The 15209-nt window shown below is 40.6% G+C and overlaps 1 protein-coding gene across 5 annotated transcripts in view; it reads right to left on the bottom strand.

Annotated features, from left to right (window-relative positions):
* Nucleotides 1-10215, bottom strand: part of ctnnd2b (catenin (cadherin-associated protein), delta 2b) — a 209564-nt gene extending 199349 nt beyond the window's left edge. For all 5 annotated transcript variants that reach the window (XM_050032462.1, XM_050032463.1, XM_050032464.1 and 2 more), the window contains exon 1: nucleotides 9960-10215. The gene's annotated coding sequence lies outside the window, so the exon portion shown is untranslated. The remainder of the gene's footprint in view (nucleotides 1-9959) is intronic.
* Nucleotides 10216-15209: the final 4994 nt, after the last annotated feature.

Here is a 15209-nt window from a genome sequence, read left to right as displayed (position 1 = left end):
ATTTATATTTGAGCATACAAGATAAAAGAACAACCAGCTTTTTCAGTGAAATAGATTGAGTGAGCAGGTAAATAGGTCTGAAAGCTCTGCCACCTAATGTGTTTGTCCTGTTCAGTCCAATGAAATCATGATGGGCAAATAAAGAGCAGAACATGAGCATATGAGAGTTTATATACCCTAAAACAAATGAGGCATTTGTTGGGGAGAATAGAAGGTAGTTCTAATATTTGGCATGCGCATTCTGCATTCATTTAAGTGCTTTGAGAGCTCGCCTTGATGGCCGATGTGAACACTTGTTAAACCATCATGTCTTTTCTACACATGTGAAATAAAGAATATATGATGTACAGGTGTAGAGGACTTGCTAGGCCCTTTTAAAGAGTGTACTGAGTAACCAAAGTAATGCAATGAGTCACATAGGAAATTACTTTTGCTATACTGTGATAGTTACTTTTTGTTTGGTAATATGTGATGAGTTATTTTTCAATTAGTATAGTTTTAGTACTGGAACTTGGATATCATATGGACAGTAGTATGGGAAAATGGAACAATTTGCAGCCCTTTCTAGTTTTCTTACCTTGATTAGTTTTCTACAAATCTACAAATGTTTTAAACTGGCAATAAAGCTAGAAAAAAAAACATGTAAGTGCAGGAGTGTTGCACTCAAATTCGCCGAATGAAGTATGCTAAAAGAAGACATTTATGCATAGCAAAAAGATGAATGTTATATTCTACCTAAGCTTTTTACTAAAAGGATATATATTCAGATGTAACTCCTTTGTGATTGGTTACATTTTGATTAGTAACTGCAATTTAATGACATTTTTCTGTTACTGTAAAATGAATTTAATGTAGTAACTGCACTACACATAACTAATTAGTCACTTGCCAACACTTGCCGCTAGCGACATATGTTGAGGTTAGCACAACAAGCTGATTAGTGTACAAGTCAGTCACTCTATGTCAAGTGCAAATGGTAAACAGACTTGCAGTTGTATAGTGCCTTTCTAGTCTTAAGAGTGGTCTTCGACTGCAGAGTCACACACTCACCCTTTTACACACTGGTGGCTGAGGCTACCATACAAGCTCACACACCAATGATGACACAGCCATCGGGAGCAATTTAGGGATCGGTATCTTGCCCAAGGATACTTTCACACACAGACAGGAGGAGCTGGGGATCGAACTGCTGATCTTCCGATTAGTGGATGACCCTCTCTACTTTCTGAGCCACAGCTGCCCAAAATTCAATGCTGGAGCTGGAAGCTACAACAGCAACAGAGAGACAGCTGTGTATAAGACAAGGATGGTGTCCACCGCTGTAATCAGCGTGAATGGAAACATATCCAACATGCCCTCGCACCTTCGACAGCATCACCAAAATGTGCTGATCACCAGGAGGATAAAAGTTGGGTGTTCTGAATGTTTAGCCAAAGCATCTTGTGTATATAGGTATTTTCAGTTTCATAGAACAAGCGATACTTTACAGTTTAGATAAGTGTTTAGTGTTCATACGCTGTAATAAGTGTATGAAATAGTGAGTTTCCAAAATAACTAGTGGGCAAAATATTAGCTCAGTCCCCAGTAACAGTAATGCGTCCGTCTTTTACACTTGCACCTTTTTCTGCTGTATCGAACTTGCACCCAACAGTGACTCCGACACCATGCTGCACATGCTGCACATGTAAATGTGTTTTCAATATTTGTCACACATGTTGCAGAAACAAGCATTTGTCCACACACAAACATACAGTAACAAAACAGACGGGGAGACCTTTCCTGCCCCGCACCTACCCACCCACCCACTCTCTCCCTTACTACAAGCTAATTGGGAGTCGCCCCTCGCTGACCTCCTCTCATGCACAGAAAGAGTCATCGCCATGACAGCAGAGTCTTGCTCATTATCTCCAACAAGGGTCGGCCTTGTTAGAGCCCAAACTGCCACACCGCACCTGGCTGACATCACAGCAAACCCGAGTCCCTGTTGCCACGGCAACCACAACTTGGCAACTGCAACTTGGCAACGTCCCACTCCACGGGGGATTGATTGGGTGAGCAATGCAGTGAGAGGTGGATTAGGAGGAGTATTATTGTCTCCCTCGGTGCAGAGGGACACGCGGGGTCTGAGCTTTGCCAGACACTGAGAGGACGGTGGACTCAATGAAACAATGATGACAGCCCTGGCCCGAACTTGGTTTAACACAGAGATGAAAGATGCCTCTCATGTATCCATTGCTCATTAATTTGCTAATGTGCTGCAGTGATTAAAAAAAAATACTGTGGTGCACTTCTGGCTGAGCTGACTGAGCCTTATTCCATGTATTTTTTGATTAGTAAATTGAGCTAAATGGTACAATTCAACTGAGAAGAGTGGGACAGACATGGTTGCATTTTCACTCAAGTGTCTGTTTAATACACAACCAAATAGGTGCTGTAGTAAATATAGGTCCAAAGCGATTTTGCAAGGACAGTTTTCCGGCTGTAAAGTGCACACTCAACCATGGAGTGAAATGAACAAAACTCAAGTGACAAAATGATGTGTCCGACAAACAACCATTACCCTCTCCATAGCTCCCGCTCTGCTCCTCTCTCCTCTTAGGGCAGCAGAGAAGAGGGAAAACCACTCAGTGCCTGAGACAGGGAAGCAAAGTGCAGCTGTTATTTGTCATCATCCATTAGTGAACCAGCCGGACCCACAAGTGGAAGCTGCAGAGATGGGAAATGGTTGGTGGTCACTCTATCACACGATTTTTGCACCTGATCAGGGCTATATGTAATTTTAATATACTGTGTATACAATGTGGGTCAACACTGGCACTGTTAGACCTCCATATCTGACTTAATTCATATACACTCAGGATTTAATTCCTCACCTGGTTAGTCAAGCAACCTGATCACTCTCTGTGTTGTAAATGCAGGAAGTAGTGTGCTCTTTAAGGGTCGAGTCTGGATGGTAACTTCAGATGTGCAAAAACTCCTGCAAGTTTCATGTTCCATGTTTCAAGTGATCATTTTAACCCAAACCATTATCTTTCCCTAACCAAGTGCTTTTTGTGCCTAAACCTAATCAGACCACAGTGTTGTCACATCATACAACAGTGAGACAAGAATCTTTTGAAGTGACTCGCGTAAGCTTTGCAAATCTAGGGTTACCATCTACTGTGGCCACGACCCTCTTTAAGTAATGACGGGGTGTGGAGGTTGGATTGGTGGACAGGTGTGTCGTACACCTGAGTTTGATGCAGGAGAATGCAGTTTGCATCCTATTACAGACCCACACTTAACATTTGCCTTAACCCTAACTGTAGCCACAATCCTAACTTGAACCATGCCTAACCTTAACCAAACTTTAACCATGATTTATTTACCATAACCAGCATCTTTCCCTAACTTTAACCATACTATAGTTGCCATACGCAAAAAAGTGGAACTTTTAAAATAGCTGTCATTGAATGTAATCCATTATTCACATTCATGTCTGGCAGCAGGGGTGGTTATAAAGTCAGCACACTGTAGTGGTTCTGCTACTTCATGACTTCATAAATGCACTGAAAAATCTGCAAAGCCATCATATACTTGATGCCTCACCCAAAAGATGCACAGCCACCACATAGTACATAAAGTCAGATCATTCTTTGATATGGAGTTTCACAGAGATGACACTAGTTAATTCCAACAAAGCATAAAATGCCAGGTAAAAATATAGTTGCACACAAATATTCTGAGCAAACTGCATTAACTTTCAGTAGGTACATCTCTATTTTGTGGACATTCTGACAAAAACCCAGTCTTTTCAATAAAAAATAATGGGACAGTTCTTTCATTCATTATTCATTTCATGAATTAATGAGGCACTGACCTGCATAAACCTGCCACCCAGTAGAACCCTGAGAAAGATAAGCAGGTATGATTTGTGTAGTATACACAGAGGAAACTATGTGATCTCCTTAAACCACCGCCTCGTAAATATTTCCAGTGGGAATCTCTCTCATCATGCAGAGCTTTCCGTCGAATGAATTCAGTCAAACTTTTGAACCTTCAGCTGTTTTTGCTTGTTATATTTTTACTCCATCTATTGACAAACTCATGGCAATAGTCATTATATGTCTTGGGTCTGATATGCTTTTAGTTGATGTGTCAGTGGTATTGTACATGATCTGTTGTTTGTATGAACCACAAGCTCCAGACTTCAACTGTTGAGTCACTGGTTTCAGCTCCACACTGGCTTATGCACAGACGTTTCCTCATCTTTGGGATGTATTTAGTTTCACACATATTCCACAAATGTGGGAGCAAGCTAAATGTAAGTTATAGATTTTTAAAAGCTACGCTATTGGACTGGCAAAACAGTAGAGTATCATCAGCAAATATATAAATTTGCAATTGTGATTGATGAGGAAATGTAATTAAAAACTGGAGAGGAAATAAACCAAACCTTAAGGAACTTCCACATTAACACTCAAAGCATCAGAATTTTTACCACCAGTGACCACACACCATAAAGCTATACAGTCAGATCTAACAGTGGAGCATTAATATAAGAGGACAGAGAGATCGACTATATCTTAAGGCCAATCAGAGTTGTACAAAGTTGATGCGGTTATACGGCATCATTAATCACTATGGTGGTAGCAGTAAATGTGCAGTGACCTTGCTCTCAACCCCACTTACACGAGACTGCACTGAAATGACTGAAGAGAAAGGCCTTAAACTATATGTTAAAACTGAAGACAGTGTAGATAACTGAATTAAGAGAGCAATAATAACACCACTAGATTCCATACTGGTTGAAAATGTGTTTTTTTTTCCTGGTTTGTCATTTTTGTTCATTGCTTTTTGTTTTCAAAATAACTTAATTAATTTAACATTAGTCTGTGATCCTAATAAAGGCTGTCAGCTACAACATATTGGTCTATTTGTGTTGCTAAATTACTGCCTTTTGTCTTACTACTCAATTTAATTTAATTTTAAATTTAAATTTAAATTTTTAAATAATAGTTATAATGTGTTTAACAGTGCTAGATGAATTGATTTTATTTTTATTATGCCTTGCAAGTAAATGTGGTCAATGATGTTGGCAACTCATGCTGCTTTTTGCATCTCCCACTGTGTTTCTGCTCTAAACGGTTCAAGGAATAAAGAGGTTGTTGACCAGGCTACCTATCTTCCCCATCTACTCACTGAAGGGGGGGGGGGGGCGCCAGCTGCGATATGAATCAGATGCAGCTATGATTGGAATACAATGACCTGGCAACACACGGTCTCTCTTTCTCTCTCTCTTGCCATGTGTCTCTCTTTCTGAACAAGGTTATCAGCCGAGATTATCAGGTTAGGACAATAGATGGCTGATTCACATAGTGAATGGTTTTGGCACAAAGCATATCTCTGCTTGTGATTGCCAATTCTTCTCACATAGAACTGTGGTTGTTTTAAAAGTAAAACAAGGGCAAATTGTGACAGATATCATCACTGGTATATTACTATTATTAATTGTAGCAGTAGTAGAGCAACTTTGAGCCATGGAAATTATCATGTTATATATGATTTTTTTTTTTTTTACAAATGTGTTAAGTATTTACAAAATTCGAATTATTAGCAGCACCACTCATACTACCATCTCCACCAAGAACCCCCCAGTTAAATACTGCTGCTTCTTCTATATAATCTTACATAAAATCTACAGGGGGTTGATGAAATAACATAACCACTCATGAAAAACAACTTTAACTTTGAAGTTACTAAAGCATGCTAATGCTGCTATAAAAGTGGGTCATATGATGTCTCATACTAATTAAGTATTTGTCAACCCCCCTATATGCTTTATACAGTATCTGTAGTGTCCCCAGTGACTGGTCTCAACTGGTGGAGGCTGTTCTTCTTTCTCACAGCAGCTCTTGATTTTTAACACTGTACTCCTTGAGGTATTGCATAATTTAGCAGTTTTTGGACTGATGCGCCTGCAGTTTAAGCACAGATGATCTAACAGCTTCCGATTTTGTGTCAGTTGTCACATTACACCCTGAATGCTCACACGTTAAAGTGCTGATTGCTACACCTTTTTATCAATGACAAATACTGCTAACTGGCATGAAACCTAATTAGGATTCACCTTTGAGGCAGTTGTTGTAATTAGGTTACGACAAGGCTAGAGGACAGCTTGGGTCTATTTATTATAGTTTGGCCACCATTTCTATTGGTAATAACAGCACTGTACACACTAAGCTAATTGATGAGATTTGGGAATATGGTATCACTGAAAAGTGAGCCCGAAACGTAACATGTGAATAAATTTTCAAGGAGCAGCTTCTGGTGTACGGACTTTATCTTTTATTTCATCACTGAAAAGAATCTCAACGGACAAGAAAGAAAAGCAGAAAGATCCTGGCTCAGCTTTGGCCTACTCTTGCTGCCATAGCTCTGCATGCGTACAGTTTTTCATGCACAATAATGAATTAATACAAACATTCCAGGTAATTTCTGACCACTCATGTTTCTTGTCCCATTGGACTCCCAAAGGTTTCCAAGTCTCATCAAATAATTCGACAGTGAGATGTTATCATAGCCATAACATTAGAAATGATGGCTAAACCTACGAATTCAAATACTAATGCACCTGAGAAATCCTTAAAAGACTATTGTCATTGTTTTCATCACCTTGTCCATCCCATCTTTCTCATAGCCATGTAAGCTGATTTAAAAGACTTTACCAAATCAATTGCATCAGTCTAGACCGAGAAAGCAACAGAAACAATATATCTTGACTACAGATGTTGTGAAGGGGCAGTAATTCACGTCTCGGATCTGTCTCAGCGAGAGGTTATTAAGAGTTTGTCCACATCTCATGTATCATCTTCTTAATATAAAAACTTAATGAAGCCTGTTGAGGCTGCAGCAGCCGAGGCGAGTCTTTGGAAAAGGATGATAACACGCTCTTAACACCTCTCTGAACCGTGGCGGAGTGCATCACTTTTCACAATTTTCACTCGGGACGTTACTATAGGGTCACTCCACCATCCACCATGAATCTTCGGCAATTAGGCAGAGAAATGAAGAGAGGGCTGGGAGAGAGGTGGGGGGGTACTTTGTTATACCCCAGGGTAGCAGGTGAATGGACTCTGAAGATTTCTGGCTTCCCGTAATGCTGCTTAGCGTGTTTCAGGAATGTGTGCGGCAACGTTTGGGAAAAGAAGCTCTTTGATCAGTTAAATGTTGTGTGACGAGAACACTGGCTGGCAGTTTCACCTGTGTGTGTTGATGTAAGTGTTTAGAGCTCCGCTTTGAGATGTTGCTAATCTAGCTTGTAGCAGTCAGTTAAGTCAAGCTGTTAGTGTGCACTCTGGCAGACCAAATGAATACTGGAAACAAGTAGATGAAATTGTGATTATGTTTGTGCCACGGGAAAAGAGCTTGTTTAAAAATACTGCTATTGAGATCTTTTTTGGATTACGAGGCCAGATAGTCGGAAATCAGTGGTTCCCAACATGAAGGTCGGGATCCCAGAAGGGGGTCACAGGATTAATTTGAGCTCTTATGACGTGTATATTTGGACTTTTTTTCTTATCTTTACTTTTTGTTATTGTAAATCACAGGATAGTTTAATGTCTTTAGGTCTTAAATTAATGAAGCTGGGAAGAGAGGTCAAGAGGTCGTGGGTATACATTATTTAGTTTTAAAGCTTTCAAAGTTTCAAAGTTTGCTATTTTGGTAAATTTGTTTTCATGCTGTGAGTTAGATGATAAGTATGAAACCACTTACTGGTCCTTTAGATATGAAGCTGTCATCATGTTGATGTTGCCATGCAACCATTTATAAGTTAGTGTACCCAACCCATGGCCGTATAAAGAGATACAGTGTTGGGGGCAGGGCCCCGTTCATACCTATGAAAGTTGCTCAGTGGTGAAAGAAGGCAAAGAGGTTTGACTTTCTGATCATAAAATTAATTTGATTTTCTGCATCATTGGGCCCATAGCGGAAGCACACTACTATACAGGAAGCACACTCTGCAGGCTAAGTGGCTAACTCCCAGTTTACCCCTCCATCAGCTCGAATGGGCTAAAATGATTTAATCATGTCGCTTTCGAAGACTTTTCGAAATGCTATCAAACTGAATGGATCAAGTCCCCATAGTGAAACAAGGTATTTCTCGGGGTTGCAATGCTAAAAAAATTATCCACTGATCAACAGAGTTTCCTTTTAATATAAGTTCATTTGACAGACAAGGAAATGTAATTCCATTGTTTGACCACTATTTCAAATGGCTTCAGAACCTGGTCTGTTAATGGGGGCTGGTCTTGATGAAGAAATAATCCTTCACAAACCCCCCTTGTTGAACCTCAATTTGTCATTGTTACACTTTGGTGTTTGCAAAGATTAAACAAGTTATGAAGTGTTGAATTTGTTAGTTGTGGATGATACTAAGTCTTTATGCTAAGCTAAGCTAGCTGGCTGCCTGCTGTAGCTTCATCTTTAGCATACAAATATGGGAATGGAATCAATCTTCTTCTGAGGAAAGTGAAGAGTCAGTGCAAATACTAGAACCACAGTCTTAAAACACAACAGCTAAAAAATAAGAACAAATTGCTACCCTTTGATCAAGTGATCCGTTTTGTTTTGATTGGTTCTAGTGTTATGTATGAGCTGTGACTCTCCATTGGTCTGGTGGGCGGTTGCATATTTCACCCACAGGATACAGAGATTAAAAGGCAGGGGAACTAGCATCAGTTCTCTACCAGCCGCCTCAATGAATATGAACACATCATCATGATTACTAAGCTCATTTTTACGCTGCCATATCCACTGATCTTTGTCATGTTTTTCCTCTCAAACCTGATGGAAAACATCTGCTACAACATGCTGTACGTGCCTAAATACAATGGTCAATGTGAAACAAGCAGCCTGTTGATAACCCATTTAATGAGATATCTCACTGCCAGACAATCTGCTCTCAGAAGCCTCTCTCTGGCTTCCCCCAACCCCCCAATGTCCATCACATTAAACTTCTTATTAAGGCTGGGTAGCTCCTCCATCTTGGGAGTGATCTGTGATCTACAACACAATAGCCCCTAAGAGAGAACACAGGAATTAACTTTTAAATGAGGCATCATAAACTGCCATGCAACCCACAGTGACTGGAGATCCTGTTAGGCTATATGAGGGCTAATTCAGTAGGCACGAGCAGGCCCCAATTTCTGCCAGGTCACAGAGCAGAAATCCACACACAATTAACATGAGCAAACATCATGATGCTCTCTGCTGAAACACAGTATAATCTTGGCAATGTGATGAATGAGATGAATTACTCTACAGTGGGGAGGAGAAACAGCCTGGAGCTGATCAGAAACACACTGTGATGTTTTTAGTGATCAACAGTGAGCGATTCAAGCAGGCAGGCCGGAGCTGGAGCACACAGGCAGCAAGGTGCTCTTCATCCAGTTCACATGCCTGCTGATGATGATGGCTGAGGGAAACAAATATTCTGATCGTCCCAGCATCGCCCTGCAAAGGCAACACAAAGGCGGTGCAGCCGGTCACGATGAGCCGCTGTCACCTGTGATAATCGTGCGAATATCGCTCACATTTAGGTCAATCTGAAAGTAATACGGTTATCGCATCAGCCAACCCCCCCTCATCATCATCCGACCCCCACACACCCTCCTATGGATGGATGGATAGATGGCGAGTCTAGCTGAAATGGGGGGTTTCCATTTTCAGTCCACAACCAATGCAAGCGCACCACAGCCCTTTAGCGCATCATAATAAAAAGCACAATCCACACCACGCCTCGGAATAAACTGACACATAATAGCAAAAAAACATCTGGCACACACTTCGAACATAATACAGCAGCCAGCCATATTCCCAGCAGGCTGACACATTCTAGCATTTTTCAAGCATTTGCACAGATGGGAGGTGTGAGACGAGCGGAATGAGGAAACTGGAATGACATTGCGCCTGCTTACTGTAAAATAAATTCCCTCGGGGGATGGAGAGCCTCCTTTTTCCCTCTTGACTCCCCTCCTTTCCGACGTGCGAATTTCCCGAAATTCAGACCATGCAAAACAGGTAGTCAGTCATTCCGCCCTCCTAAGTATTTGGTCCAGCGCGGTGGGCGAGAGGAGAAGGCAAGAGGCAGCATCCGAGAGGAGAGCGCCAGCTGTGGGGAGGAAATGAGGAAGGAAGGAAGGAGCGGCCGGGCCGGAGCGCTGCGCACAGGAGAGGAGGCAGGAAGAGAAGCAGAGGTGCTCTCTCTCTCTCTCTCTCTCTCTCTCTCTCTCTCTCTCTCTCTCTCTCTCTCTCTCTCTCTCTCTCTCCCCTCTAGTTCTCAATACAACATCCCCCCATCCCTGCCAGACAGACTGACAGACGACTTGGGTACCAGTGTCAGCAGCGACACCCACCGGGGATGAGAGGAACTACTGTATGGGGGGTGATTAATGCCGCAAGGGTGTCAGCAGCTGGAAAAGGAAAGCACCGATAAATGCTGGTGCAGGTGCGTCAATAAACATTTAAAACCAACTAAAATCATAATTACTTATCCCCTGTTTCAAAAAGTAATCATGTCATTGTGATTTTTACGTTTATTTTCAACATTTTGTTATTATTTAACAGATGAAAAAGGTCTTTAAGGGTACTGTAAAACCTCAATTAATAACCTGGGCTATTATTTGCTTAAATCACTGAAATCAACAGGCCTGTTCTTTCACACGAAGCTTAATCAGCAAAGATTGTGAGTAAAATCAAATTGTTTATCTAAACCAGTATAAATATACTTGTTCAAAAATTAGTCTTCAGATAATATATAAATTATGAATCATTCATTTGATCTAGCTCTGACAGACAGCGCATCAGAGAGATATAAAGTCACACTCGAGGACACCATTTTATCCTGTTAAAACAATACTCACCACTTGGATTAATTTTTATGAAAAACCCTTTTGATTCTTTCGATCTGAGGACCCTAACGGACTAAAGGAAAATGAATGACTTACAGGGTAATCGAGGAATGGACACATAATTTGAGGTAGCCAACAACCTGGTTTAATACATCTGAAGAACTTCTATTAAAAAAAATGTAACTGCTTGGCAACCAGACCAGGCATCTAATTGAGACAGGCGTTGATTTGCCAAAATATGTAGCCATACCGGGCTAGTAAAAGTGACTAGACATTAAATTGGGACAGGGCTTTTAATGTAAGTTTTACGGTATATTAATGCAGCCATAAGACGTTTTTAACTGGTAACAAAACAATCTTAAATACTGATGCCTCTATATGAGAAACATGTAGAACTGCCTCTAAATTGTGTTTGAAGCCTAAAGGACACAACCCTACGAACTGTGCCCACCAACGATACAAGACAAACCCACCAATGTGAGGCACATTGTAATAAATAAATGAGGCCAAACGTAGCAATAATCCTCTTTATTAATTTACTTGATTAATCATTCCTGAAGATGTGACTCACTTTGTAAGTAATGAGACGTAAGCCTTACTCTAACTTTAACCCCCTATCTTTTAACCAAACACTTGATAGCTAGCTAAATGCTATCTTAGATTTTTCTTCGGGGCTTCTACTTCTGGACCAAAGAGCAAAGTGGTGAGTTATGTAGCTGGTGGGTGGGTCATGTAACTGTTCCAGCTGCAACTACCCCCTATGCTATATGACCTAAGCAAATGAGACCATCACCAAGAAGAATGACTATGGGTTTATCTGTCTGAGATCCCGTGTCCTCATATGAGGACATTGCATTTTGGGTTTACTTGACCTTATATTTCATTCTGCTGAACTCATGCCTGTTGTCCTCATTCATGGATACTTGTTTGTGCCATCTAGTGGTAGTGAAACCACAAGACACTAATCCATGTTAAAAAAAGATGTCAGCCATCTCTGCCAAGTCAGTCTGCAGCCGACCCCGAAACAAAAGTGGACAAGGTACAAAACCTAATCAGATTTAATGGTTGAAACTTATTTATTTATGATTAATAACATTTGTAGTTTGATATGCCAACAAATTTTACCAATTGTATCAACAGTTACAAGCTAGGATGCTCATACTCATTTGAAGACATTGGAAACCTTTCATTGTGACACTGGGACTTAGTTGTGTTTAGTTTAGTTTTTTTATACATATCAGGTCCTACTAATCCCAAATAGCTAGGAAAAATTAAAAATGCATACCACACAAAAGTTCAGATCTCAGGAGGATATAGTTATGCCTGTCCTTGGGTCCAATCCCTGTGAAATCAGCCCAAACGGTTTATGGGGTGTAGAGTGGAAGCGCCTGTGTTTACATTTTCTGAGGCAAAGTTTCCCAGTGGGTAGATCTTTAACCAGTTAAAAAGAAGAAGGAGAAGATTTTTCTTTGAAGTTTTTTATTTTTGGCATTGTATTCTGTGGTCGTGGCTGATACTGGAGCAGGATCAGCAAGAATTTGAAAAAGAAAAAAAGAAAGGACGGAAGAACAAAAAGTCAGCTCAAAGATACAGTGATAGAGCACGGGTGAAAACACGAGTCAGCCATGGTCAGTCATTCAACAGATGGAGAGAATTATAGGATTTGAGAGGATTCAAAACCGATCCTGAATTGGCCCTTTTCCTCCCTAAACAGCAATGTGATATGTTTATTTTATTATGAAATATATTGTGTTTTAATTTCACTTGTTGCCAAAGCAAACGCACACACTAGCAAGATAAAGATCTTTATGACAGGAGGCAGTGGTGCTTATAGGAAATGCAGTCTTCATTCCGGAAACACTATTGGTTTTGTCCCCAGGGGCCACCAAAATCAACACCAAATGAAAGTGCTGTAACAATACTCCCTTAGCCTTCAAGTCTCTGCCTGGGCAGGCCAGTGTACCTGCACTGCATCGCGCCAACAAAGGGGCTACAATAAGCTTGTCCACTTGGGTGTTTTATTTCCATAACTGCCAATCAAAGCTGATTGAGCTGGAGCCGATAAATACCCATGGCCACTGCAGAGTCATTTGACCTGGGAATGAATGCCGATTGTAACAGTTGAAAAAGCCAGATGTTAGCGGGTATTAGTAGTTTTTTTGTGCAGTGGGAAAGGGGCTTATGTTACATAGAGCTGTGGTTTTACTGCTTTGTATAAATACACAATAAATAATCATTATCATTATTGAATTATTGCTGCCATTTTGAGACACTTTCTATTATTAGTCTACATAAACAAAAGAAACAAAACAACACCATGGTTGGGTATTTGTAAGGTTGAGGTTAGGTATCTTAACATGCTAATGTGTTTTTTGCCCAAATTAAACATGTTGACTTCACTATTGAAGGGTTGGCTCACCTAAACAAAAACAGTTGAATGTTCGTGATGTAAACTGATCTCACAGAAGTATGTGGAATGACCAGGACATCTTACCCTGTGTTCTGTGGTGGTGGCATGTACTGTGTTAAAATTATGTGCCAGCACTGCAGAGACAAAGCCAGTGGAAAGTCAATTAGGATCCTTTGTCTTGGTAAACACACAAATTCCTTGGTTCAACGATGTCACAAAGTGTGCAGTGGTTACTGGTATGAGGAGCAAGGAAGTCCATGTTTAGGAAGTCAGTTAAGTTGATGAGTCAAAACAAATACAAGACTTTCACCCTGTAGACAGCTGTTCATGGCCAGTGTGAAATCGGAAGTTGATGCTGACTTTTGTTTTTACTTCACCAACTTGCGTTCTTTCGTCGTTATGTTATGTGACATTCTTACTTAGTTCTCTACGTAACAAATGTAGTTATTCAGCCTGTTCTCACTCCCAGCCTCTCAAATCCTGCTGCTTTGTCAGTGATTTCGGTGTCAGATACTGACGCACAAAGGCACCTTTTGCGATACGCACCAGCCGGCAGCTATTCTGACAACGCCAGCAACAACCGAACTCGGCAAATGGCGATGCTTTGTCAATGGATGTCGACGCCAGACACCAATTCACAGAGACACTGTTCACAGTGGTATGATACACTCTGAGCGGGAGCTAATTCTAATGCCACAAGCAAACAAAGAGTGAGAAAGTCCATATTGGGCGGGTGGGTCAAACAAACACTGGACTTTCACCCAAGAGCCTACTGTTCGTTTCCTGTGAGAACCAAAAGTCAACGTAGTGTGCCAGTATGTGTAGCATGCTACACTAGTGATGTAGGTCACATGATGTATGTCATGTGACATTACGTTAGTCAGAACCATTCTTGGTAAGGCCAAACAGTGATGTTTTTTTCTAATCCTAACCAGAGACTTTTTCTGCCTAATCTTAAGGGAATAAAAATAAAAACAAAATGTTTTACCTACAAACAGAACTGTACATTTCCTGTGGAAATGGAAATCAGTGCAATCAGCATCAGTTGAGACGTAGGAGGCTACTTAGTGTGTCATATTTTGACACTGAGAGCCATTGACAAAGTGGCGGTATTTGATGAGATAGGATGCAAATAGGTTGAGTTATTTAGTTTAGTTTTTTTTAGTAGTTTAGGTGCCTTAACCCAACTGTTCCAACATCATGTAATTTTTAACACATTATGTGCCATCACCACATAATGTGGTGTTAAGAAGTCGTGGTCATTTCACACATTTCTGTGAGATCACATTGTTGTGATGCCCGCAGATTGAAAGCCCTTGAAAGTGTGCTTTTATTAGAGGAAACAATATTTTAGAGAGCCTCTTTTAACCAGTGTGCTTCAAACCAAAGGTGAATGTGCTAACATGGGCTACGACAATCTGGCTGGATACCTTTTGGTTGACTGGTACTCTTGCCACTGTAACAGTGTTTGTCCGTTTTGTAGCTTTGCAAATGTCAACTTTTACCAGTAAACCGTTCCTCTTTTAACAGTTTCAACAAGAAGGTTCATTGTTTTTCTTAAATAACCATATCATAAAATCTGTTTTTTCTGCCGCCTTAACATATTCCACCCCGTTCTGTGTCCCATCAGCTTTAAAACCAAACCCTCCCACTTGGTTTAATAAGCAAGAATAGAATATACAATACGAACAGACAGACATGCCAAATCAGGACAAAGCCTTTACTAGAGGGAGTTACAACACAAATGGAGACTGGGAAAAGTTTGTAACCCAGTTGAACTGAGCTCTGTATATCCTCTGACTCTTTTCTATCTCTGGCTTTATCTATATTTGTCTCCCTCTCTTTCTGCCTCTCCCTTTCTTTCACTTCCTCTTTGTCTAACATTTCTTTGTTCAGTCAACTGTAAG

Source organism: Epinephelus moara, chromosome 21 (genome assembly GCF_006386435.1).
Source record: "Epinephelus moara isolate mb chromosome 21, YSFRI_EMoa_1.0, whole genome shotgun sequence".
Lineage (NCBI taxonomy): Eukaryota > Metazoa > Chordata > Actinopteri > Perciformes > Serranidae > Epinephelus > Epinephelus moara.
This window is presented reverse-complemented; position numbering and strand designations above follow the sequence as displayed.